At 38.3% G+C, this 23808-nt stretch overlaps 1 protein-coding gene across 4 annotated transcripts in view; it reads left to right on the top strand.

Moving 5' to 3' along the window:
• The window catches only part of MAPK10 (mitogen-activated protein kinase 10), a 619297-nt gene that overhangs the window by 253794 nt on the left and 341695 nt on the right, over positions 1-23808 (top strand). For 2 of the 4 annotated variants that reach the window (XM_032633624.1, XM_032633626.1), the window contains exon 1: positions 19413-19871. The exons of 1 other annotated variant lie outside the window; for it this stretch is intronic. The gene's annotated coding sequence lies outside the window, so the exon portion shown is untranslated. Of the gene's footprint in view, positions 1-19412; positions 19872-23808 lie in introns of those variants that run through there. One more of the 4 variants, XM_032633623.1, reaches the window with a different exon arrangement.

Genomic DNA, 23808 nt, shown 5'->3' with positions numbered 1-23808 from the left:
TTTTTTGTTCTTCTCTTTTAGGTGTAAGTTTAGGTTGTTTATTTGAGATTTTTCTTGTTTCTTGTGGTAGTATTTTATTTGCTATAAAATTCTCTCTTAGAACTGCTTTTGCTGCATCCCAAAAGTTTTGGGTTGCCGTGTTTTCACTGTCATTTGTTTCTAGGTATTTTTTGATTTCCTCTTTGATTTCGGCAGTGATCTCTTGGTTATTTAGCAGTGTACTGTTTAGCCTCCATGTGTTTGTACAGATTTTTTCCTGTAATTGATATCTAGTCTCATAGTTTTGTTGTTGGAAAAGATACTTGATACAATTTCAGTTTTCTTAAATTTACCAAGGCTTGATTTGTAACTCACGATATGATTTATCCTGGAGAATGTTCCATGAGCACTTGAGCAGAAAGTGTATTCTGTTGTTTTTGAATGGAATGTCCTATAAATATCAATTAAGTCCATCTTGTTTAATGTATCATTTAAATCTTGTGTTTCCTTATTTATTTTCATTTTGGATGATCTGTGCATTGGTGAAAGTGGTTGTTAAAGTCCTATACTAAGAATGTGTTACTGTTGATTTCCCCTATTATGGCTGTTAACATTTGCCTTATGTGTTGAGTTGCTCCTGTTTTTGGTGCATAAATATTTACAATTGTTATATCTTTGTCTTGGGTTGATCCTTTGATCATTATGTAGTGTCCTTCTTTGTCTCTTCTAATAGTCTTTATTATAAAGCCTATTTTGTCTGATATGAGAATGGCTACTCCAGTTTTCTTTTGATTTCCATTTACATGGACTATCTTTTTCCATCCCCTTACTTTCAGTCTGTATGTGTTCCTAGGTCTGAAGTGGGTCTCTTGTAGACAGCATATATATGGTTCTTGTTTTTGTATCCATTCAGCCAATCTGTGTCTTTTGGTGGGAGCATTTAGTCCATTTACATTTAAGGTAATTATTGGTACGTATGTTCCTATTACCATTTTCTTAATTTCTTTGGATTTGTTTTTGTAGGTGTTTTCCTTCTCTTGTATTTCCTTCCTAGAGAAGTTCCTCTAGAATTTGTTGTAAAGCTGGCTTGGTGGTGCTGAATTGTCTTAGCTTTTGGTTGTCTGTAAAGGTTTTAATTTCTCTGTCAAATTTGAATGAGATATATGCTGGGTAGAGTAATCTTGGTTGTAAGTTTTTCCCTTTCATCACTTTAAGTATGTCCTGCCACCTCCCTTCTGGATTGCAGAGTTTCTGCTGAAAGCTCAGCTGTTTACCTTTCTGGGATTCCCTTGTATGTTATTTGTTGCTTTTCCCTTGCTGCTTTTAAAATTTCTTCTTTGTATTTAATTTTTGATAGTTTGATTAATATGTGTCTTGGCATGTTTCTCCTTGGATTTATCCTGTATGGGACTCTCTGCACTTCCTTGACTTGACTGACTACTTCCTTTCCCAAGTTAGGGAAGTTTTCAAATATAATCTCTTCAAATATTTTCCCATTCCCTTTCTTTTTCTCTTCTTCTTATGGGACCCCTATATTTCAAATGTTGGTGCATTTAATGTTGTCCCAGATGTCTCTGAGACTGTCCTCAATTCTTTTCATTCTTTTTTCTTTATTCTGCTCTGCGATAGTTATTTCCACTATTTTATCTTCCAGGTCACTTATCTGTTCTTCTGCCTCAGTTATTCTGCTATTGATTCCTTCTAGAGAATTTTAAATTCCCTTTATTTTGTTGTTCATCATTGTTTGTTTGCTCTTTAGTTCTTCTAGGTCCTTTTAAAACGTTTCTTGTATTATCTCCATTCTATTTCCAAGATTTTGGATCATCTTCACTATCATTACTCTGAATTCTTTCAGGTTGACTGCCTATTTCCTCCTCATTAGTTTGGTCTGGTGGATTTTTACCTTGCTCCTTCATCTGCTGCATATTTCTCTGTCTTCTCATTTTGCTTAACTTACTGTGTTTGGGGTAACCTTTTCATAGGCTGTAGGTTCATAGTTCCTGTTATTTTTGGTGTCTGCCCCCAGTGGGTAAGGTTGTTTCAGTGAGTTGTATAGGCTTCCTGGTGAAGGGGACCGGTGCCTATGTTCTGGTGGGTGGGGCTGGATCTTGTCTTTCTGGTGGTTAGGGCTGCATCAGTGGTATATTTTTGGGTGTCTGTGAACTTAGTATGATTTTTGGCAGCCTTTCTGCTAATGGGTGGGGTTGTGTTCCTGTCTTGCTAGTTGTTTGTCATGGGGTGTCCAGCCATGGAGCTTGCTGGCCATTGGGTGGAGCTCAATTTTAGTGTTGAGAAAGAAGTCTCTGCAAGAGCTCTTGCTGATTGATATTACATAGTTCCGGGAGGACTCTGGTGGTCCTATGTCCTGAACTCGGCTCTCCCACTTCAGTGGCTCAGGCCTGACATCATGCCAGCACACCAAGACCCTGTCAGCCATACAGCTCAGAAGAAAAGGCAGAGAAAAGAAAGAAAAAACAATAATTAAAAAAATAATTTATAAAAAATAAGAAAGTAATTAAAAAAAAGAAAAAGAAGCGAGCAACCAAACCAATAAACGAATCCATCAATGATAACAAGCGCTAAAATCTATAGTAAGATAAACATAAAAATCAGAAATAAGTCAGTTGCAGGCAGCAAACCTCAAGTCTACAGTTGCTCCCAAAGTCCACTGCCTCAATTTTGGGTTGATTTGTTATGTATTCAGGTATTCCACAGATGCAGGGTACCTCAAGTTGATTGTGGGGATTTAATCCACTCTTCCTGAGGCAGCACGAAGAAATTTCCCTTTCTCTTCTTTGTTTGCACAGCTCCTGGGGTCCAGCTTTGGTTTTGGCCCCTCCTCTGTGTGTAGGTTACCCTCAGGCTTCCAGGCACATGGGGATTTTCTTGCCTTTTGGGAAGTCTGAGGTCTTCTGCCAGCATTCAGTAGGTGTTCTGTAGGAGTTGTTCCACATGTAGATGTATTTTTGGTGTTTTTTGATGTACTTGTGGGGAGGAAGGTGATCTCCACGTCTTACTCTTCTGCCATCTTGAAGGTCTACTTCTGTTGCCTCTTTTTTATGGAAAGTTCTTTTAAGTCTACATTTACTTGTTACTTACTCCATGAAGAGTTTCTTACCTGTAAGGTAGAACTGACTGTTTTCTCCTTTTAATTCATGGAATATGGTTACATTCTTCTCATGCTTAAAAGCTTCTTGAGGGCTGGGTCCATGACAGATTTATATGTATCTCTCTGGTGCCTATTCCAGTCCCTTGTACAAAAGAAGTGCCAAATAGATGTTTAGTGACTGAATGATATCTGCTTTTTGTAGTATTTTCAAGGATGTCAGAGCAAATGTGTAAGATTGTTGCACTCAGCAATTCACCAAATATTTATCTAGTGTACCTACTATGTATCAGGCATTGTTCTGGATGCTGAGGCTATACCAGTAAACAAAACATTGTCCACATCCTCATACATTTTAGAGGGGAAGACAGAAAATGAACACATAAACATTTACTATATCAGGAAGGGGTAACTGCTGTAGAGAAAAACACAGCCACCAGATAAGGGATAGAGGTGATATGGGTGGCTATTTTAGAGAGGCTTGCCAAAAAGTCCTCCTAGAAGCCCTTTCCATGAGTTCTGAATGAGTTGAGGTACAGATAACGCACATATTAAGGAAGAGAGTTTTAGAGGGGAGCAACAAGTGCGAAAGCCATGAGGAGGAAGCATTCTTGACTTTTTTGAAAAACAGTAAAGAGGCCAGTGCTGGCTGGAGGGAGAAAGGAGCTAAGGAGAGAAGGGCAGAGAATAAAGTCAGTGAGGCATCCAGTAGTCAGAGTCTGATAGGCCACTATAAGGAATTTGCATTTTATTCTCCATGTGGTGGAAGCAATTGTGTGTTTTGCATGGGGAAGAGACATGGTATAATTGATCACTGTGGTTGCTCTGGGGAGAATAGACTATGGGAGCAGGAAGAGAAGCTGAAAGATTGTTTAGTTTTGCTAGGGCTGCTGTAGCAAAACACCACAAATTGAATGGCTTAAGCAATAGAAATTTATTGTCTCATGGTTTTGGAGCTAGAAGTCCAAAATCAAGGTGCTGGCAGGACTGGTTCCTTCTGAGGTTGTGAGGAAAGAGTCTATTCCAGGCCTCTCTCCTTGGCTTGTAGACAGCTATATTTTCCCAGGGCCATTTCACATCATCTTCCTTCTAAGACTGAGCAGAACCCTGAGCACACCCCCCACCCCAAGTACAAAGACCCTTCCATGTCTCTTGCTTCTTGTTTACAGAAAAGCTGTAGTCTCCCAGGCCTCCCTGAGTCACAAAAAAGCAGGCTCAAGCAGCTAATGATTAGGACAATAATGTCTGATGTATATTCCTGAGTTGTTTTATAGATACTGTAACTGCCACCAGAGGGAAAAAGCTAACTGCATGATAAACAGACTGCAGCCATGACATAAACTGCTCCTTCTTGAGCAATACTCAGTCTATGGCTGGCATAGTTCCAGGAACTGACCTTAAGAGAATGGGATTGACACTATTGCTTAGAGTAATCTATGTCTTTGTGGGCATCGAAATAATTGTAGCTTGTTCTGCCTATTTTTGTAAATGGGCAAGTACAACTGTCAGCAAAGAGATGCTACAGACACATGTTGATATCTTCAACTCTGAGAATACGGTGCCCTATGTTTGCATGAAGAAGATACAGAAGACGGACCTTTGCCCATGATCCCAAAGAAATGGAATGATGTTCTGACAAGTGGGGATTTGTAAGCAGCATTTGGCAGGAAAAAACTCTTTGCAGGAAAGAGCTCTCTGCAGGAGGCACCCTTTTGTCTTGTCACTAACCTTAAACCAGTCACCCTCAAGCTCTATACATCTCCGGCCCTAGCACACCTTTCAAATCTTGTAATCACACAATACCTTGCCTAAATTTTCAGTTCTTTCTGTAGATCAATGAAGTAGAAATGAAGACTAAGTAATTAACAGATGACCAGATCTCTTCCCTTCAGTAATCTCACGAACAAACTGTGTGACCAACCTGTGAATAACATCTAGAAGAAGATCACAAGAAGTCGATGAGCCTGCACGCAGTGGCGGATGGTGATGGCTCTGGTCCCCCATCTCAGTGATGAACTGAGATGACTTCCCTTCTTCTCTTTAAAACTTTCATTGCCAAGCAGAATATTCGGAGGTGATTTTGGGGGACACTGAGTCCACCATCTCCCCAGATTGCTGGCATTCTGATTAAAAGCACCTTTCTTTTTTACCAACATTTGTCTCTCTATGGAATATTGACTTGTTGAGTGGACCTGATTTGGTAACACGTCAATGCATGTCTGTCTGTGTACAAATTTCTCCATTTTGTAAGGACACCTTGTTCTTAATGGATTAAGGGCCCACACTGTATTGGATTTGAAGGTCATTCTACTCCTGTATGACCTCATCTTAACTAATTACATCTGCAAACCATCTGGACTCTATTTCCAAATAACATCACATTCTAAGGTACTGGGAGGTTAGGACTTCAACATATCTTTTTTTTTTTTGTGGTGCACGGGCATCTCACTGCTGTGGCCTCTCCCGTTGCGGAGCACAGGCTCCAGACGCGCAGGCTCAGCGGCCATGGCTCATGGGCCCAGCCGCTCCGCAGCATGTGGGATCTTCCTGGACCGGGGCACGAACCCACGTCCCCTGCATCGGCAGGTGGACTCTCAACCACTGCGCCACCAGGGAAGCCCTTCAACATATCTTTTTGAGGGAACACAATTCAATCCATGACAGAAACTTTGAAACACTTGCTCCTTATATTGTTCATACTTGATTGTCTTATTGATTCACTGATTCATTATTTTGTATTCCTTTAACAAATGTGCATTGTTTTCCAGGAACTTTTGGTATGGTGGATATAGCCATAAGTAGACAGAAAACATTCCTGCCCTTATGAAACGTACACTCTGAGATAAACACTCCTTCCTCCTCCCAGTAAGATTTTAGATCATCTAGACTTTCAGGCTCTGTTCCTCTTTAACCAAGGTCTGAAACTCAATTGCAAACTCCTGACAGCAGAAGCTCATTAGGAGGCTCTGTTGGCGGCTGTAGTTGATCACTATGCTCATTGCTATAGGTCAGCTTCTCTGCAGGATGTAGTGGAGTAATAGAGCTCTCCTGGAAGCTGTTGCGGCTATGAACATCTGTCTTCAGAGATCTGTGCAAGAGTTGCCTTAAATCAAGGAGAATATGGATGGCCTTCACTATCACAATGCTAGTGCTAACCTGATGGGAAGACAGTTCTTAGGAAGTGGAGAAGCTTCATCAAAGTCCTCCTCAATCTCTTAAAGATAGCTACCTCACAGGGAATGACTGGCCGCTGTAGAATTTTTGATGAGTCCAAGGTCTTTAGTTATCCATGACATGCTGGACATTCAGCCTTGGAAATGGGTGCCTGCTTATAAAGCCGTCATGTTTCTCACTGCCTTTGATGGGCTACTCTGAGGCAGAAACCCTGAGCAAGGGTCAGGAGGAATCTAAGAGAAGGATTTCCCACAGGATGTTTGTCTCTTGTGGTTGCAAGGTGTAGAATGGAGTGATCTTCACTCTAGTGGTTCAATTATGTTGAGCTTAAATGATTTTCTCTGTTTTCAAAAGACATGGCAGAATGTGATCCTCTGCAAAATACTTGTTTGAGAGATTCTGAATTAGCCTTGGGATAGTGAATGGTTGATTCTTAGAATATCAAATGCTAGGAACTTTAGGCAACTATCTTAAAAAGGATATGATTGATTATTTAAGTCCTTACATAAGTATGATTTCTTCCTATTTCTTTTTTACCAAACACTATATTAGCTGTTGTGGATGATGGGATGTCTGAGACAAGCTCTCAGTCTAGTTGAGGATGTAATCTTAACAGCCAACTTACACATGTGCTTTAAACAAAAATTTTGAACTGTCATAGTTCCTTTCTCATGAAGTCTGAATATGGTGAATTGGAGTCCTCATATTTTAGGAAACTTTTTGTTGGGTTTTACAAGTGTTTACTTAGCTTTGGGCCTCAATTTCATGATGCCTCCATTTCCAAGTGGAAAAATCAGGATACTCGTATGTTATTCACTTAGATAAAATAATGTCTTATTTAGGGGTGCTATGTGTGTGTTTTTTGATATTATGGAATATGTTTTGACCAGATTTTGAGTTGGGAGTAAAAAAGATAAATATATTCCATAATACTATCTGACTAGACCCAAAGATAAGTCTTGAGACTATCTAAGGAGGAAAAAAAAGGAATAATTTCCTTTATTTTGGAATCTTTTCCTTTATTTTAAATGATTACTGGAGTTCAAGTTGGCAGATCTCAATTCTTTCTACCAAATGAGTGTGATTAGTTTCATCAGTAGAATGGGATAATGCCCAGAATAGAATAAGTGTGAAAGGCCATAGCACAATGCTTGGCACACTGAAGATATTATTTTGTGTTAAACTGTTGTGAGACTGAGGGAATTAATTTGTACTTCTATCCACTGTGTTAGATTGACAATAAGTTCACAGAATTCATTACAGAAAAGGTTCACACAGAAGGTAAGGGGATACTTAACACGATGGATTGAGAGAGCATTTTCTACTGGACTGTTACATTTCTTGCAAATTGAATCTAGTTTTCTCTGAATTTTTATGTTTTGTAACTCAGACTTCATTTGTGATTCATCTCTCCCAAATTCATCACTAGAAGCTGTTGCAGTCTCTTGGTGTTATTTGTGACAGTCAGTCACCTGGCCCATTTCTGTGTTTAAAGTATTCCTATTTGTATTACATATATCTTTAGTCAGTGGTCTCTTCATTACTCTAAGCTAGTTCCTTCTCTACATTCCTAGGAGTTTCCCACAAACTATATTACTGACTATGATATGTCTGTGTGTTGTGTGTATGTGTTGTATGTGTGTGTATGTGTGTGTTTTGTGTATGTGTGTATGTTGTGTGTATGTATGTATGTGTTGTGTGTATATGTGTGTGTGTGTATGTGTGTGTGTGCATGCATGTGTGTTGTGTGTATGTGTGTGTAAAGGAAAACTTACGTCTATTTTTCTCTACTCATACTCATAACACTTTATAAGTCACTGGTGTAACTCTGTGACCCTGACCAGTGTGGCACTGGTGTCACTTCTGATAACGTGTGGATTTTTCCCTCAGACAAGCAATTCTCTGACACCAGCCTGCAATTCAGTTTGATTCTGACACTAACTGGAGTTAGTGCAGAGCCCACTGATTAGGGCTAAGTCCCACAAGACTTCCCTCCACTTCAGCTACCATCACAAGTAGTAGGTCCCCAGGTTACCCACAACGTCTGTCCAACTTGGCTACAAATCAGAGGTTTCCAAGAACCTCTCCTTGTATTCAATCATTTGCTAGAACAACTCACAGAATTCAAGGGAAACATTTATGTTTATCAGTAAGTGGAAGCTCTCTGAATTCCATACTTCTGGGATTTTTTATGGAGCTTCATCACATAGGCATGACTGATCATTAGCTTAATCTCCAGCTCCTCTCCCCTTCCCGGGGTATGGGGGGATGGGGCTGAAAGTTCCAAGCTTCTAATTATGGCTCAATCTTTCTGGTGACCAGCCCACATCCCCAAACTATCCAGGAGCTCACTAAGAGTTTCCTCATTAGAACAAAAGATGCTCTCTCCTAATACCCAGGAATTACAAGGGCTTTAGGAGCCCTGTGTCAGGAACCAGGTTCAAAGACCAAATATTAGAACAAAAGATGCTCCCAGTGTTCTGATCACTTAGGAAATTATAAGAATTTTAGAAACTCATGCCAGGAACAGGGTGGGAGATGGGAGAGAGGCAGAGAACAATATATATATCTTCTGTTATTTCAGTGTGCATTTCTAAGGCTTCCCTGATCACCCCAGCTAAAAACTCTCCTTTTTCCAAACTTTCATTGGTTTATTCCCACTGCTCTAATGATTTAGCAATTAAAAAACCTTGCTGTATGATTATTCAAATCCATGCCTAGTAAAACACTGACCTCCTTGAAAGAGCAGAAGCAATATCTGAACAAGTTTTGTCTTTACCATGTATAGTAGATGTTCAGTGACTGTTAACTGATTGAATGAATACTTGTTTGTCTTTGTGTGTTCATAACACCATGGCATTTCATTTCTATAAATGATGTCTTCAATCAAAGTATACAGCTGTGTTTGAGAGACTCCTGCCAGTATGTTTTCTACACTGTATATAGGAAATGGGTTTTCGGTTTAGGAACTGTAGCTATTTGAAGAGATTGAAATTTTGTCTCTTAGATTCGCACTTCGCCTAAAATCTTTGCTGAAAAAAGAGCAGTCATGTTCCTTACAGAGGAACACCAGGTGTTCTATTAGCTGCTGCTGTTTCTCAGTAGTTCATAGTCATATCATATTTTTAAAAAGCTGTGTTACACTGTTACACTACATCCTTGAAGGTCTTCTTCTGCCTTCCTTCTTGGGGGTTTCTCTGCTTCTGCTCACAGGTTGTATTGCCCTGAGTGCCAGTTTTCCATATGTACTACACAAGGCAACAATAACAAAAGGACATGATTAGTGCTCCCATTTTGAATGAGTAGTATCCTCATTGGAGGATACTACTTTTATAATTTAAGCTCACTAGCATTTTCCCCCTTAATCTCTCAATGTAGGAACTTCAGTCAGATATGCATGCATTTAAATTTTGGTGCATCTAGTTATTAGCTGTGTGATCCTGGACAAATTGACTTAAACTCTAAGTCTTAGTTTTCTTATCTATAATGTAGGGGTAATAATCTTACCTACCTGATGGGACAGTAGTGAGGACTGTGGTCATGTAGCATGGGCCCAAGCACACAGTGGATGATCAATAAATATTAGTGAGATAGTGATCAAGAAATGCTGTGAGTTTGGAGCTGATGTCTGTAAATCTAGCCTAGTGCCTGGGACAGAGTGTGTTCTCAAAAGATAGTAGCTAGTATTATAGTAAAGATGTTTGTGATGATATTGGTGATAACAGTGATAAAAATGATAGCAACTATGACTTTATCATTGTCAAGTAATATTTATTAAATGACTCAAAAAGCCAGAACTGACTTCAGCCATGTATCCTGTTCTCTCTGCCTTACATTTTCATTTATAATATAAATGTGTGGTTTGCATCTTTTGCCCCATAGACAATCTGGTTGAAGATTTTCCATTTCTCCTGCTACTTTCCTGCTCCCTTCAACTAGGGAAGTATTATCTCTTTACTCTCATCCAAACATGATATGTTTTCCCTCACTTTTAAATTCATTCTCCTTAAATCTGCAACTGTCCAAATTCTATTCATTGCTCAAGAATCATCTTAAGGCTCTCTCTTCCATTATGTTACAGAACTATAATTATCATGTAATCTAGACCCAATATTTTACAGTTGAAAAACTGAAATATAGAGAGCACCTGCCTGCCCAACATCTTCTGGGTTGTCAGTCATAGTGGAACTAGAACTTAGATCTCCATTTTTATTGGACCGTGCTTCTTCTCAACATATACAGGATTTAAGGTCCATGTTTTCAGCATGGATGCCCATGTTGTGGTCTTCCCTCTCTGAACTAGAGACTTCATTTTTTTATCCTATGCTTAAGGACTTATTAGAGATTTTTTTTCTCTAGTGGGCCAGTCTTGACTCTGCAATAAGATCATGAGCTTCTTTTTAATGTCACCATGTCTTGGGCTTCTTTTTCAAATCTCCAGCACAGTGTTTTGTACTTATATGCTACTCAGTGATTTGCTAACTGAATTGATTTTAATTAAATTGTAAGAATGTCACGCAATTCCAACAGCTGTACTATTTTTGCTTAGTTTTCTTGATCTGGTTCTCTATTTCTTTCTATATATTTGAAAGAGTATATCTCTGAATATCTGCTGACCAAGTAGCTGAATTTTCTCTGGGAAATTTTCAGGGAGGCTTGCTGATGTCCTGAATACTTTCTCAAGTGTAGACTGGCAGGTAGGCTCAAATTCCTTCAAGTTTATTATTAGTTCCATAGTGCTGCTTCAACACTGCAGAGTAGCATATGATCAATTGCACCTCCTCATGTGTATCTACTTTAAGAACATTATCAAGCAATAGAAGATGAATGCTTCCGGGGCACTGCACAATGTTCATAGCTTACAAAGTCATACCAGGAAATTTAAATTTAAGTGTGTGTTACATCTTTCTTACTGCAGATGGATTCAGTTGAATATTGATTGACTGTCATGTGCCAAGGGTTGTGCCAGGCACTGTCATATATGTCATTTACTTTGATTCTCACAAAAATTCTGTGAAGCCAAAGTTATTACACCCATTATGTCGATGTTTAAATTAAGAAATGGAGAGGTGGGCTTCCCTGGTGGCGCAGCGGTTGGGAGTCCACCTGCCGATGCAGGGGACACGGGTTCGTGCTCCGGTACGGGAGGATCCCACATGCCGCGGAGCGGCTGGGCCCGTGAGACATGGCCGCTGAGCCTGCGCGTCCGGAGCCTGTGCTCTGCAACGGGAGAGGCTACAGCAGTGAGAGGCCCGCATACCGCAAAATAAATAAAGCAGATTAAAAAAAAAAAAAAAAAGAAATGGAGAGGCTATGTGGTCTGTACAAGTCACACAGACAGGAAACAGGGTAGCTATTTGAACAATAGATTTAAACAGAATCTGTTGGTGAGTCCAATACTCTTTCCACTATCCAGTATTCCAAATAAGCTTTAAAAGTATTTATACTTTGTTTTATAATTTTAAAAATTTCCTGTACATACACAAGACTTTCATTGAATTTATACTATCATCATTCCTATATCTTTGTAAATTTAGATAATTTTCAAAATTGGATTCCTATTTCCCTGTCTCCCTCATGAATATAACATTCCAATAAAGGTTAAATGGCATGGTTAGTATACACAGAATTTTTTGGTTAATAATTTGAAAGTCTTGCAGGCATAAGCTGTATATACAAGTTAATGCTGATGATTTTTTGGTTTAAAAATATAAGACCAAATATATCAAATCCTGTATTATATTATTAACTCTGATTACCATTCTTTTGATTGTTAAGATACTATCACTATGCATTACTATTATGTAGCCTATTGTTCTATTGCACAGACCCAGAATTCACTAACTAATTTGGTGATTAAAAAAATCTTCTCACATCAGTGTTTAAAAATAGGCTCTCTAATATTAGGAAATTTCATTTAGTGGTGAAGAGGATCTATATCTATAAAAAGGATATTATTAACCTTTTATCTTAAATTAAGTTACAAAAAATTGGGCTTGTATTTTGTCTCTTGGTCTGCCTCAGTGGCTGTTTACCTTCTGAGCACTGTGGTGGCAAGTCAGAGTCAGTGGAGAACAGCCCTTTTAGAAATCCTGCCATGTACAACAACACAGATGGACCTTGAGGGCATTATGCTAAGTGAAGTAAGCCAGGCAGAGAAAGACAAATACTGCATGATATCACCTATATGTGGAGCTTGAAAAAATTGAACTTATAGGAACAGCGTAGGAAAGCGGTTTCCAGGGGCTGGGGGGTGGAGAAAATAGGGAGAGGTTGGTCAAAGGATACGTACTTTCAGTAATAAGATGAGTAAGTTCTGAGGATCTAATGTATAACATGCTGACTGTAGTGTATAACACTGTATTGTATAGTTGAAATTTGCTGAGAGTAGATCTTAAATGTTCTCACTAAAAAAAAATCGGTAAATATGGTATGTGAGCTGATGGATAGTTTTAATTCAATGGGGAGAATCCTTTCACAATGTATGCATACATCAAGTCATCACGCTGTACACCTTTAATATCTTATAATTTTATTTGTCAACTATACCTCAATAAAGCTGAAAAAAAAGAATAGTCCTTTTAATGAAGATACGAATTGCTGCAGAGTTGTAAGAAGTTGAATTTCTAGGCCAGATTCAAATATGATCTATGGTATCTCCATGCTTCTGTCATGCCTCTGGGCACTGCAGCAGAACCAAGGATGAGGAAAATTGAAATTGCTGCAGATGTACATGGATTGAAGTGTGCATAAACCTAAGGATGTATGGCAAGAGTAACTGTTTCTTTATCTCACACACCAGCTTCTGCTGGGATCTAAGAAAAGGTAATTTTCTATTAACATGATTGTTCAAAAGACAAATACTCTAATTAGATTTTTTTTTTTTTTTTTTTTGCAGTACACGGGCCTCTCACTGTTGTGGCCTCTCCCGTTGTAGAGCACAGGCTCTGGACGCACAGGCTCAGTGGCCATGGCTCACGGGCGCAGCCGCTCCAGGGCATGTGGGATTTTCCCGGACTGGGACACGTACCCACATCCCCTGCATCGGCAGGCGGACTCTCAACCACTGCGCCACCAGGGAAGCCCTCTAATTAGATTTTTTAAACTGTTGCTACCTGAGGAAGTTTAAGCTACTTTGATATTATTTTTAAATAGAATTCCATCCCCCCATAATCATTGTAAACTAAATCCAGACTTTCAAAAAAGTCTACCAGGCTACTGAAAAGCTACCGTTTTCCAAGCAGCAGATATTCTGCATTTATAATCAAAGTATGTTTAACCAAAAAGGGATATAATTTAGCTAGTTATGGGTGTTGCCAGTGAAAAAAAATCAATGCTTTTATAAGCTTAATAAAAGTTGGTTCAAAATACATTTTCTGCCACTGAATTCTAACAATAGTGCTCTGTCCACTAGGAAAAACTTTCAGCGGACCAATTTTATCTACTTTCTTTTGATGTGAACACAGTTGTTTCCCAAATGTAAAATTGACTCCTAAGCAAGAAGAAAATTATAAGTGAGTGCAACATGACATTATACATTTGTCAAAACATGTAGAACTGTGAAAGACAGTGAACCCTAATATAAACTATGGGTTTTGTTAATGATAAATGTATTAATATTGGTTCATCAATTGTAACAAATTTACCACACTGATGCAAGATGTTAATAATAGGGGAAACTGTGGGGAGGGAAGCAGGGTATATGGGAATTCTCTGTTCAATCATCTTGTACACCTAAAACTACTCTAAAAAAATAAAGTCTGTTAATTAAAAAGGAAAGGGAGTGCAGAAGTAGATTCCTTCTCTTTCTGTGACATTGAAAGGCCACAAAATTTATTCTTTTTAAAACCATTAGGTTTAATTTAATTTTATTTTTTATTGAGTATAACTTACAACATTACATTAATTTTGGGTGTACAACAATGATTTGACACTTGAATATATTGTGAAATGATCACAATAAGTGCAGCAAGCATCTGTCACCATACATAGTTACAGAATTTTTTTTCTTGTGATGATCACTTTTAAGATTTACTCTCTCAGCAACTCTCAAATATGCAATATGGTATTATTAACTATAGTTTCTAGGCAGTATATTACATCCCCCATGAGTTATTTATTTTATAACTAGAAGCTTGTATGTTTTGATCTCCTTCACCCATTTCACCCATCCCCCCTGCCTTTGGCAACCACCAATCTTGTCTCTGTTATCTATGAGCTTTTTTATTTGCTTGTTTTAGATTCCACATATAAGTGAGATCATATGTATTTTCTCTGTCTAACTCATTTCACTTAGCATAATGTCTTCAAGGTCCATCCATGTTGTCACAAAGGGCAAGATTTCATTCTTTTTATGGCTGAATAATATTCCACTGTGTATATATATACCATGCCTTCTTTATCCATTCACATATCAGTGGACACTTAGGTTGCTTCCATATCTTGGCTATCATAAATAATGCTGCAACGAACATGGGAATGCATATATCTTTTCAAGTTAGTGTTTTTGTTTTCTTCAATTAAATACCCAGAAATGAAATCAGATTATATGAGGAACCATTGATATTTTAAGTTCACTACACTGAAGATTATTATGACCATGGTAAACTGTTGGTTATGTGTTTCATATCCAAGTAGAATGATACAAGATATTAATTAAAAATTGCATTGTGGAAGTTATTTTGAGATATAAATTTTGATTTAATTTTAAGAAATTTAAATAGTTTTTTTTAACCTCAAGGTTTCTCAGTGCTTTTAATTTAGTAATGTGCAATATGACTTTCCAAAAGGGAGATACTGTTTCTGAAAGTTTTAAATTGTGGAATTGTTTTGCAAAGGACAAGTGTTCCCCAGGTGGAAACATCATGAAAGATACATGGCTGACTTTCTGAGAGAAGACATTATTATATATGTTGAAATGATAGTGAATCTGAGTCAACACTGACTCTCTGAATTCCCCTAATATTCATTCACTCCTCAGTTCATTTATAATTTTGCTTGTGTTTATCAAACCATTTGCATCCTCTTGCCAGCATCCTAATTTATAACCTAAATATCTAATTGTTGAAAGAGTAGCTAGGTGACACTCCTCTTCAGCAGCGTCACTGTTATAATGACCTCTTTGACTTCTTCTGTAAATTTATTTGCAGGTGGAACATTTAACTCTCATCTGAGGGTTCAAGTCCATTCTAGACTCTGGGCTAGGGTGGTCCGCCTTCCTGGTTTGCCTGAGACTGAGGGGTTTCCTGGGATGTGGGACGTACTAAAACCTGGGAAGTCCTTGGCAAATGAAGAGTAGTTGGTCTCTCTACTCTGGGTCTGATTTTGATAAGAAACCTTAGTACTGTAGTTGGTTTTAATGCTAGCCCCCCATGGAAGAACTTGAAACTTAGATTCAGAAATTGAATTCTTACTTAGCAGTCCAATCTCACTGACTTGATTCTTTTATGCTCCCTTATTCCTGAGTCCTTTGCCATTTACTGTTTGTAAAGCCAGGTCTTCAGCATCTTCATTTCCTTCAGTCTTGAGTCTTGCCATTGAATTATAGTCCTTACAGAGGAACCTGGGAATCTAGTTCTTGCCAGGCTTCTCTGAAAAAATCTCTTTTTTAATGTCTGAATTCTCATTTCTTGTTTGTTAGGTACACCTCCGTCAATTGTTTGCCTCACTTCAGCAGGGTTGCTGTATCTCTTAAGATCCTGGTGACCCTGAGTCTAGCCCTTCCTATTGCTGGGTCTGCTTGGCTTTGCAAAATCAAGACTCAAGATATAGGACCAGATTTGCAAGTTTAGAAACTCTAACTTATTGTTCACTCAGCAATTTTCTTCTTGGGAATTGACTTAATTTTTTAAAAACAGCTATTTAATTTATACAGAGTGAAGGCACTGATCTTAAGAGCTAGACTTTGAAGAGTTTTGACAAATGATTACATTTATGTAATAACTCACACCTCTGTCAAGATGTCAAACATTTTCATCACTATAGAAATTTCCCTCAACTGTGTGGCTCCCCCAGACAATCATAGTTCTGATTTCTATCACCATAGAATAGTTCTGTTCTAGAACTTTATATAAATGGATTTATATAGTAAATACTCTCTTTTGTCTCATTTTTTTCACATAGCATGTTTTTGAGATTCATGTATGTTGTTGCATATTTCCATAGTTCATTCTGAAAATGTAATATCCTCTCATTGAGGACTTTAAATGATGAGTTTTGGTTTTATCCAGTAAGGAGTAGGATCTATTTAGGTGTCATTTTTTTAAACTAACTTATATTAAATGATCTAATTTTAGGAAATTATTTTTTCTGTGGTGTATAAAATAGATTTAAAAGAACATTTTAATCATCTAAATATACTGAAATGAGTAGGCTGAGAATTAAAGCCCTAAATAGTAAAACACACCCCAATACAATGTTGGCATCTATCACTCTGTCACTTGTACCTTCAAGAATTAACACCTAATAGAAGAAAAGTAAATGGTTTCAGCCTATTCATAGTTGTCATTCTTTTTTCATTGCTGAATAGTATTCTATTATATGAATATACCATAGTTTGCTTATCCATTCTTCTGTTGCTATACGTTGAGTTGTTTCCAGTTTTTACCAATTATCAATAAAGCTGGCATAAACATTGATGTATAACTTTTTTTTTGGTGGACAAATGTTTCTATTCTCTTAGATGACTATCTTGTTGTCATACTGTAGGTGTATGTTTACCATTAAAAATCACCAAACCATTTCCCAAAGTAGTTTTACCATTTTATGCTCCCACTAGTAATGTAGGAGAGTTCTGGTTTCTCCGTATCCTACTCAATACTTAGTGTTGTTAGTCTTTCCAATTTTAGCCATTTTTTGTGGGTGTGAAATGGCATTTACTGCAGTTTTAATTTGCATTTCCCTGATGACCAATTCCACTGAATACTTTTTAATGTACTTATTGACCATTTATATATCTTCCTTTGTCAAGTCCTACTCAAGACTTTTGCCCATTAAACAAAATTGTTTTTATCATTGAGTTGTAGGATATTTTTATATAATCTAGAGTTTGTGAATATCAAGAATATTTTCAGATATGTTTATCAAGAGTATTTCCTTCTAGTCCGTGGCTGTCTATTCATTTTCTTAATGGTTACCTTGGAAGCTTTTAATTTTGATCAAGTCTATTTTTTTTCTATTACAGTGAGTACTTTCTGTGTCCTAAGAAATCTTTGCCTACTCCAAGAACAGAAAGCTATTTTTTCTTCTAAAAGATACATTTTATTCTAATAGCTTTATAGATTTTGGCTTTCATGTTTCAGTGAAAATTTATCTTGAATTAATTTTTGTGTTTGCAACGTGAGGAGTTGAAGTTAATTTTTTCCTCACTGATATCCAGTTATTGGGAATTGACTTCTGATATCAAAACTTAGAATAAAGTAAATTAAAAGCTGGAATGCCAATTACATTGTGCTATATAAAGTTATTTGGCTAATCAATACATATTTTTGCTTGAGACATAGTTGTCTTGTAGGTAGGCCCATTGCCAAGACTAAAAGTTAATAATCACCTGCTTCTTGTTGAACTTGAAATTAGAACAAGGCAACCTCCAAAAACATATCCACTGGATGAAAAAGAAAACTCATGCAAGACTTTTTTTCTAGATTCCCTCCTAATGAAATTATGGCAGCAGCAACAACACAAAACCTGATGTGGTCCTGCATGGTTTTATGATGTGTTTCTGTGTCTACAGTCACTGCTTGGTTTATGTTTTTTGCATGTTGTATCCTTTCTGTTAACATGTGGTAGAAGCTCCTTATTCATGTAAGTATGCTAGTTCCAAAATACAGTGTAGAGTGGTATAAAACTCAGTCTTACTTGGTTGCAATTGACAGACAACCTACCGCAAAGTTGTTTAAGCAAAAAAGGAATTTGATTCAATTATGTAACTTGAGAAGCCCAGGGGTTGAGGCTGGTTAGGCCATATATGTATTGAAAATTTCCCTTAAGTAGAAAAATATTTTTAAACAGTTAAAAAATTTTGGTAATTAAAAAAGAATAGTGGAAGTAGTCCACTGTTCTGAGCTCTCATTCTAGAAAACTAATATTTATAGATTAACCTTCTATATTTAAGAACCTATGACATCTATATCTATATATATATATATATATATTTTTTTTTTTTTTTTTTGCGGTATGCGGGCCTCTTACTGTTGTGGCCTCTCCCGTTGCGGAGCACAGGCTCCGGACGCACAGGCTCAGCGGCCATGGCTCATGGGCCCAGCCGCTCCGCAGCATGTGGGATCTTCCCGGACCAGGACGCGAACCCGTGTCCCCTGCATCGGCAGGCGGACTCTCAACCACTGCGCCACCAGGGAAGCCCTATGACATCTATATTTAAACATCTATATTTAACATTTAGCAAACTATATGGAGACTTAAAAATATACTCTAACAGTCAAAGACAGGACAGATTACTTAAATAAAATTGAGCTGTCTGTCCCAAATAGTACTCTAGCAATTTGCATCCATTTCCTAAAGAATTATCCCAATTAAAAAAAAAAGAACCCTCATTTGTTAACTCAAATTATTGGTATTTTCTTTCCACATTCAAATTACAATCTAAGAATCAGTTTGCTGAGTTTGGTTTAGTGGGTATTTATTCAGGATTTTTATGAAAGATAAGGAAACAGAGAAGAGGAATTGTGCCGTTCAAATGACCTCTGCAGTCCAGGTGGGAACCAAATGCTTACTTCGCTTCTGAGGTTATTACATTCTTGTTTGCTTTGACATTTAGAAATACTCCATATCTCTCTTTGTGCTGTCTGCAAAAAGCTGAGCTAGTTGAAAAGCACAGATTGACTATATTTCCAATGGTGTTTTGGTCTGCAAGAATTTGTTTCTCAGCCCTGCTGTGTGCTGAGCCAGGGCTGCATGGAGTGGGGTTGTTTCTCCCGGTTGTGCAGCTCCCCGGTGTGCAGACTGGCTGCCTGATGTCGTAGCTGCTAATAATAGCTGCCAACGAACCCTGTCCCTTTCCACTTTACCTGGTCCTCTTTTCATTGGAAAACACAGTAGCTGTAGCCGCACATAGACTTTTTCCTCTTTTCCTTTCTCCCTCTTACCCCTCCCTAGACCTCTCTGGGCTTTGACGTCACGTGTGCTCCTTTTGGTTGCCATAGCAACCCCATTCCCCAAGCCCTCTGTCTGTCTCCTCTGGTAGGTTCCACAATGGTACAGGCAGCATCACGCTGCACAATGGTTTCCAGACAGTGAAAGAGGGTGATTCAGCAAGCCACTCTTCTTCTTCTTCTCCTTTTTTTAAAACCTCCCCTTCTCTTTTTATTTTTATGGGGGTGGTTGGTGCTTGTTATATGCTTACCTTTTTCCTTTCCTTTTTCATTTTTACTCTATTCCTTTTTTCTCCTCACCCCTCAATTCCTAGGGGCTTGAGTGACTTTAGGATTGGCTTTTCTTGGAAATCACCTGTCCATCATTAATTTTAAACAATTTCCCCACCTCCAAAGAATCTATTCCTTATTACAGTTTGGAATGTGGTTAATGAAAAACAAGTAGGGAGGATTTCTGGGGCAAACACTGCTGGATCAGGATCGTAGTTCTCAAGCACGGAATGGTAGGTGGCTCTTTGCTCATTTTGGGTTCTAACCTGTTTTATTTGGAGGGTGGGGGTGATGTCTATTGATTGTTTCTGGTGGGGTGGGAGAGTGAGCATGGAAGAGGGGGGCAGAGATGAGGTGGATAGGAGGTTAATGAAGTGAACTACCTCTGAGGCAAGAAGCCACCAGCCTTTCCTTCTCTGCGGAGCATCTCTCCCCAGACTTGGGCATGTTGAAACCTTTCTGTTTGGAGTGAGGTTTGGCAGAGGGTGGGAGGGAGCATTTTTATTGTGACCAGGGATTTTTAGACCAATGCAGAGCTACAGAAGGGAAGAGAAAACCAGAGAGACAGAAAGAGAGAGAGAGAGAGAGAGAATGAGAAACAGCTGTACTTGTTAGAAGTGCTGACCTCAGTCCCAGATCTAAGAAATGCCATGGGTTCCGTAAAATATTAAAAAAATCACATCTTTAAGCTATGCAGAGTTTAAGTTATTCAAGTTTACTTCCTGAGAGATGTAGCTTAAATAAGTATTTTGGGGCATATTTACATATTTTAGTTCAGGAGTGGTATTTTTAGTTGGAAAACTAATGGCATTACTCTTGCAGAGACGCTCTAGGCTAAATTTGGGCTGGGAAGAGGAACACAGAACGGGGGTCAGGTTAGAGATAAAACACTGGCACTGCAGTTGCATAGGTAAGGGGTCCCTTTAAGAAAGTGATCTAGTCACAGCAGGCAGACTTTTTTTTTTTTTTTTCTTCATGGCATGGTTCCCAGGTACTCTGTACTGGGATACTGTGTCCCCTAGAAATGTCAGAGCTCATTTGGGAGAAAAAGATATATCATCAAAAATGAGCATGGCAATGTATTTAGCAGAATTTATGTATTTGTGCCTGCAGCAAAATAAATGTGATTTATTGGAAAATCTTCAAGTAAATCAAGACTAGAGCTATTTAAAGAAAATTACATATATATATTTCTTTTTTCCCTCTCCCTTTAAGTCTAGAGACTGAGTCTCTGTTTTTACCCCCTTAAAGGCATAATTTCCTAGGGTACTGTAATTTAACCACAGAAAAAGAATGGCTTATCCCATGGCAGTTGGCTCTGAAGCAATCACAAGGTTGTTTACATGGGCTGTCTTTGCTGCAGAGCCTGAGAGTGTCTTTACAGCAGCCCTGCCTGCTTTGGTGTGTTGACAGTAACTTTTATGAACAAACTGGATAGAGTCAGGCTAAGTCCTATGGGACAGGCCACAGTTCAGACAGAAGGAAATTGGGTCTAAGTGCACCAGGCATTGCCAACCCAATATCCAATTTCTCCCTCTGTCCCTAGTCTGCTAGTTGTCAGACCCTGAAAGACCTCACAGAATGCTGATCCATGTATTAAAATGGTTGCAGGAAAGGCCATTGCTCTCAGAGAGGCTTCTGTAAATTTTCTGCCTTGGGTGAATTTTTGTGTTATAAATATAGACAGTGATGCTCATGCCCATGAATGAGCTCGCAAGCTTCCGACTCCACTTTGGAGCCATTGGATTATTGGGGCCGGACAGTTTGGATGTAGCAGTTTTGCTGTCTCTGGTACGTATTCCCTCTACCTTGATCTCACTCTTAAAATTGATATAAAGTCCTAGATTAGCTTATTTTACCACAAAAAGCAAACTGGATTTTCTCTCCTTCACAACAGCACTGGAAAATCCAACGACAAAGGTGGTATGACCTTAGGTATTAAAGAGTCTTCATGCTTCCTCATTTGTACATCACTCCCTCTTGTTATTGCAAGGAATCTTTAATTTGACAATCTCCTGGTGTTATAAAATCTTCACAGTTTTGGTAAAAAGATTCTTGATGATGGGCAGTAAGAAATGATATGCAGAGTGGGAAAAATCAGCTGCTTCCGGCTTCCTGCTTGCCTGCCCCAGAACAGCATCTGCTGTGGGGAGGAGTGTGTTTGCCATGCTGGAAGCTGGGGCTCATGAACAGATCCCAGAGGGACCAAGTGTGTTTTTGCTGTCATTGTCTGGTACGTCTGCAGCTATTTGTATTTAATGGTTTCAGAATACACGGTCAATAATTTTCAAGGTTAAAATGAACTGAGAATTGATGGTAGATGCCATAAAATATATGTAGATTTTAAAATTACAGGAAAATTCATGGGATTTCCCTTGTTAGTGTATCCTATAGAAATATCATGAGCAAAAGGAATCTGCCTAATTAAAGTAATGTGAAAAAGCCTTCCATATTTAAAGGTAAAGCCTCCCATATTTAAAGGTTTTTTTTGTGCATGTGTGTGTGACTTTATGTAAATGAATCTTAGTGGAAAAGTCTTTTAATACTGATGATGGATAAAGACGAATTGGGTTTTTCTTGTTAAATATGAGGGCAGATGCTCTCCCTTCCTGCTCTACTTCTGGCTGCAGGTCACATTTGTAGCTATAAGACTTTACATGGAATTGGTGTGTTCAAATTGAATGATTGCCTAGGTGCTAATGAGAATAATGGACTCCTTCAATTAGAATAAGAAGTAACAAATTGACATTTTAAATTCTTTCTCTGTTGCCCCTACTATTTCCTCTTGCTGTCTCTTTTAAGCTTTTGGTTGGACACTGCAACACTTATGCAAAAAAGAGGCACAAAGTGTCCAGGAATGACAAGAAAGGAGTACAATGCTGTATTTGTTGTAGGCTGAGTGCTTCCTTCCTACCATACCATGATTGCGTCTCTTACACCTTCTTCTGAGGACCAAGGATTCATGCAAAAAGTTGGGCCTATAGACTACTGGGGGAGATGCTTATTGATAAAGAACAAAATCCATTTTTTTTTAGCATATTAGAGATATTTGTTGCATTACATAAGTCTGAGATGAGACACTGCTGCTGATTCAGATAAAAGATCTTGCTGCATATTGATTGAAAGAGAAATTGTAATTTAGAATTGGAGCTTGGATTTTCAGAAATTTACCTATCTGTACATATTCTCGTAACCAAGTTATGAGAAAATCTCTATGTTTCAGGTTCTGTTTCTCTCCCCTCTATTTAATGGAAGAGAACTCCATTTCTAATTGTGAATCTTGGTAGAAACTCTAAATGGAGACTTCAGGTGATATTGAAAACTCTTAAATTGAAAGAAACATTTTTAGTTTGAAAAGTGGACTGCAAGTTTAGGATTATTTTTGATAAAGGATTTTCTAGTTGAATTGACATTTTAGATTCATAACAAGCCACTATGGCCTTTCTCACTGATCTTATCCCTGGTGACTATGAGATGTAAAACTCATAGGCTTATAGAACTAATGCTCCTAGGAATGGAAATTAAAGTTTTGAATGGAAAAAGAAAGGACTGAAGTTTCCTTAGAAACGTTTTTAACCCATAGTTACTCCAAAACCCCATATGCACCATAATAAACAGGATTTTTTCTACATTGTGTGTGTGTGTGTGTGTGTGTGTGTGTAATTGCTTATTCTGGGGCTTCCTGTATTCACTACTAAATTATAATCTCTGTCAGGGATTGACTGTGTCTGCCTGGTGCATAGTAGGGGCACAATCAATATTCCTTGAACGAATGTCTCCCATGCACATAGTTCTCTAAATACTATGGGTGAAAGAGTTTGGGAAACTGTAACACAGTTTCTGCCATTTGGGAGCTTATAGTCATTTAGGGAGATGAGGTTAAATAACAAAGATGGTATATGATCAAGTGTCCATACTCAGTACATATAATAGGAATTCAGAGGAGAAAGACATTTACCTCCTCTGAAATGGTGGTAGGCCACACTGGGATTGTTGCGGGGAGGGCAGGAAGATGTGGTGTGGGAGGAATTCCAGCAGCAGCAATTGTAAGCACTTGGCCTGGAAAGGGACTCTTATTTGGAGCAGAGAGGACGTTTATTTGGGGCATGGTGACCATACTTTTCCAAACTAGAAATCAAAAGCTGTGGGTTGATAATGGGTAGAACATTG

The sequence above is a fragment of the Phocoena sinus genome, chromosome 5 (assembly GCF_008692025.1).
Source record: "Phocoena sinus isolate mPhoSin1 chromosome 5, mPhoSin1.pri, whole genome shotgun sequence".
Taxonomy (NCBI): Eukaryota; Metazoa; Chordata; class Mammalia; order Artiodactyla; family Phocoenidae; genus Phocoena; species Phocoena sinus.
Note: the sequence above shows the minus strand (reverse complement) of the source record. Positions and strands in the feature narration are given on the sequence as shown.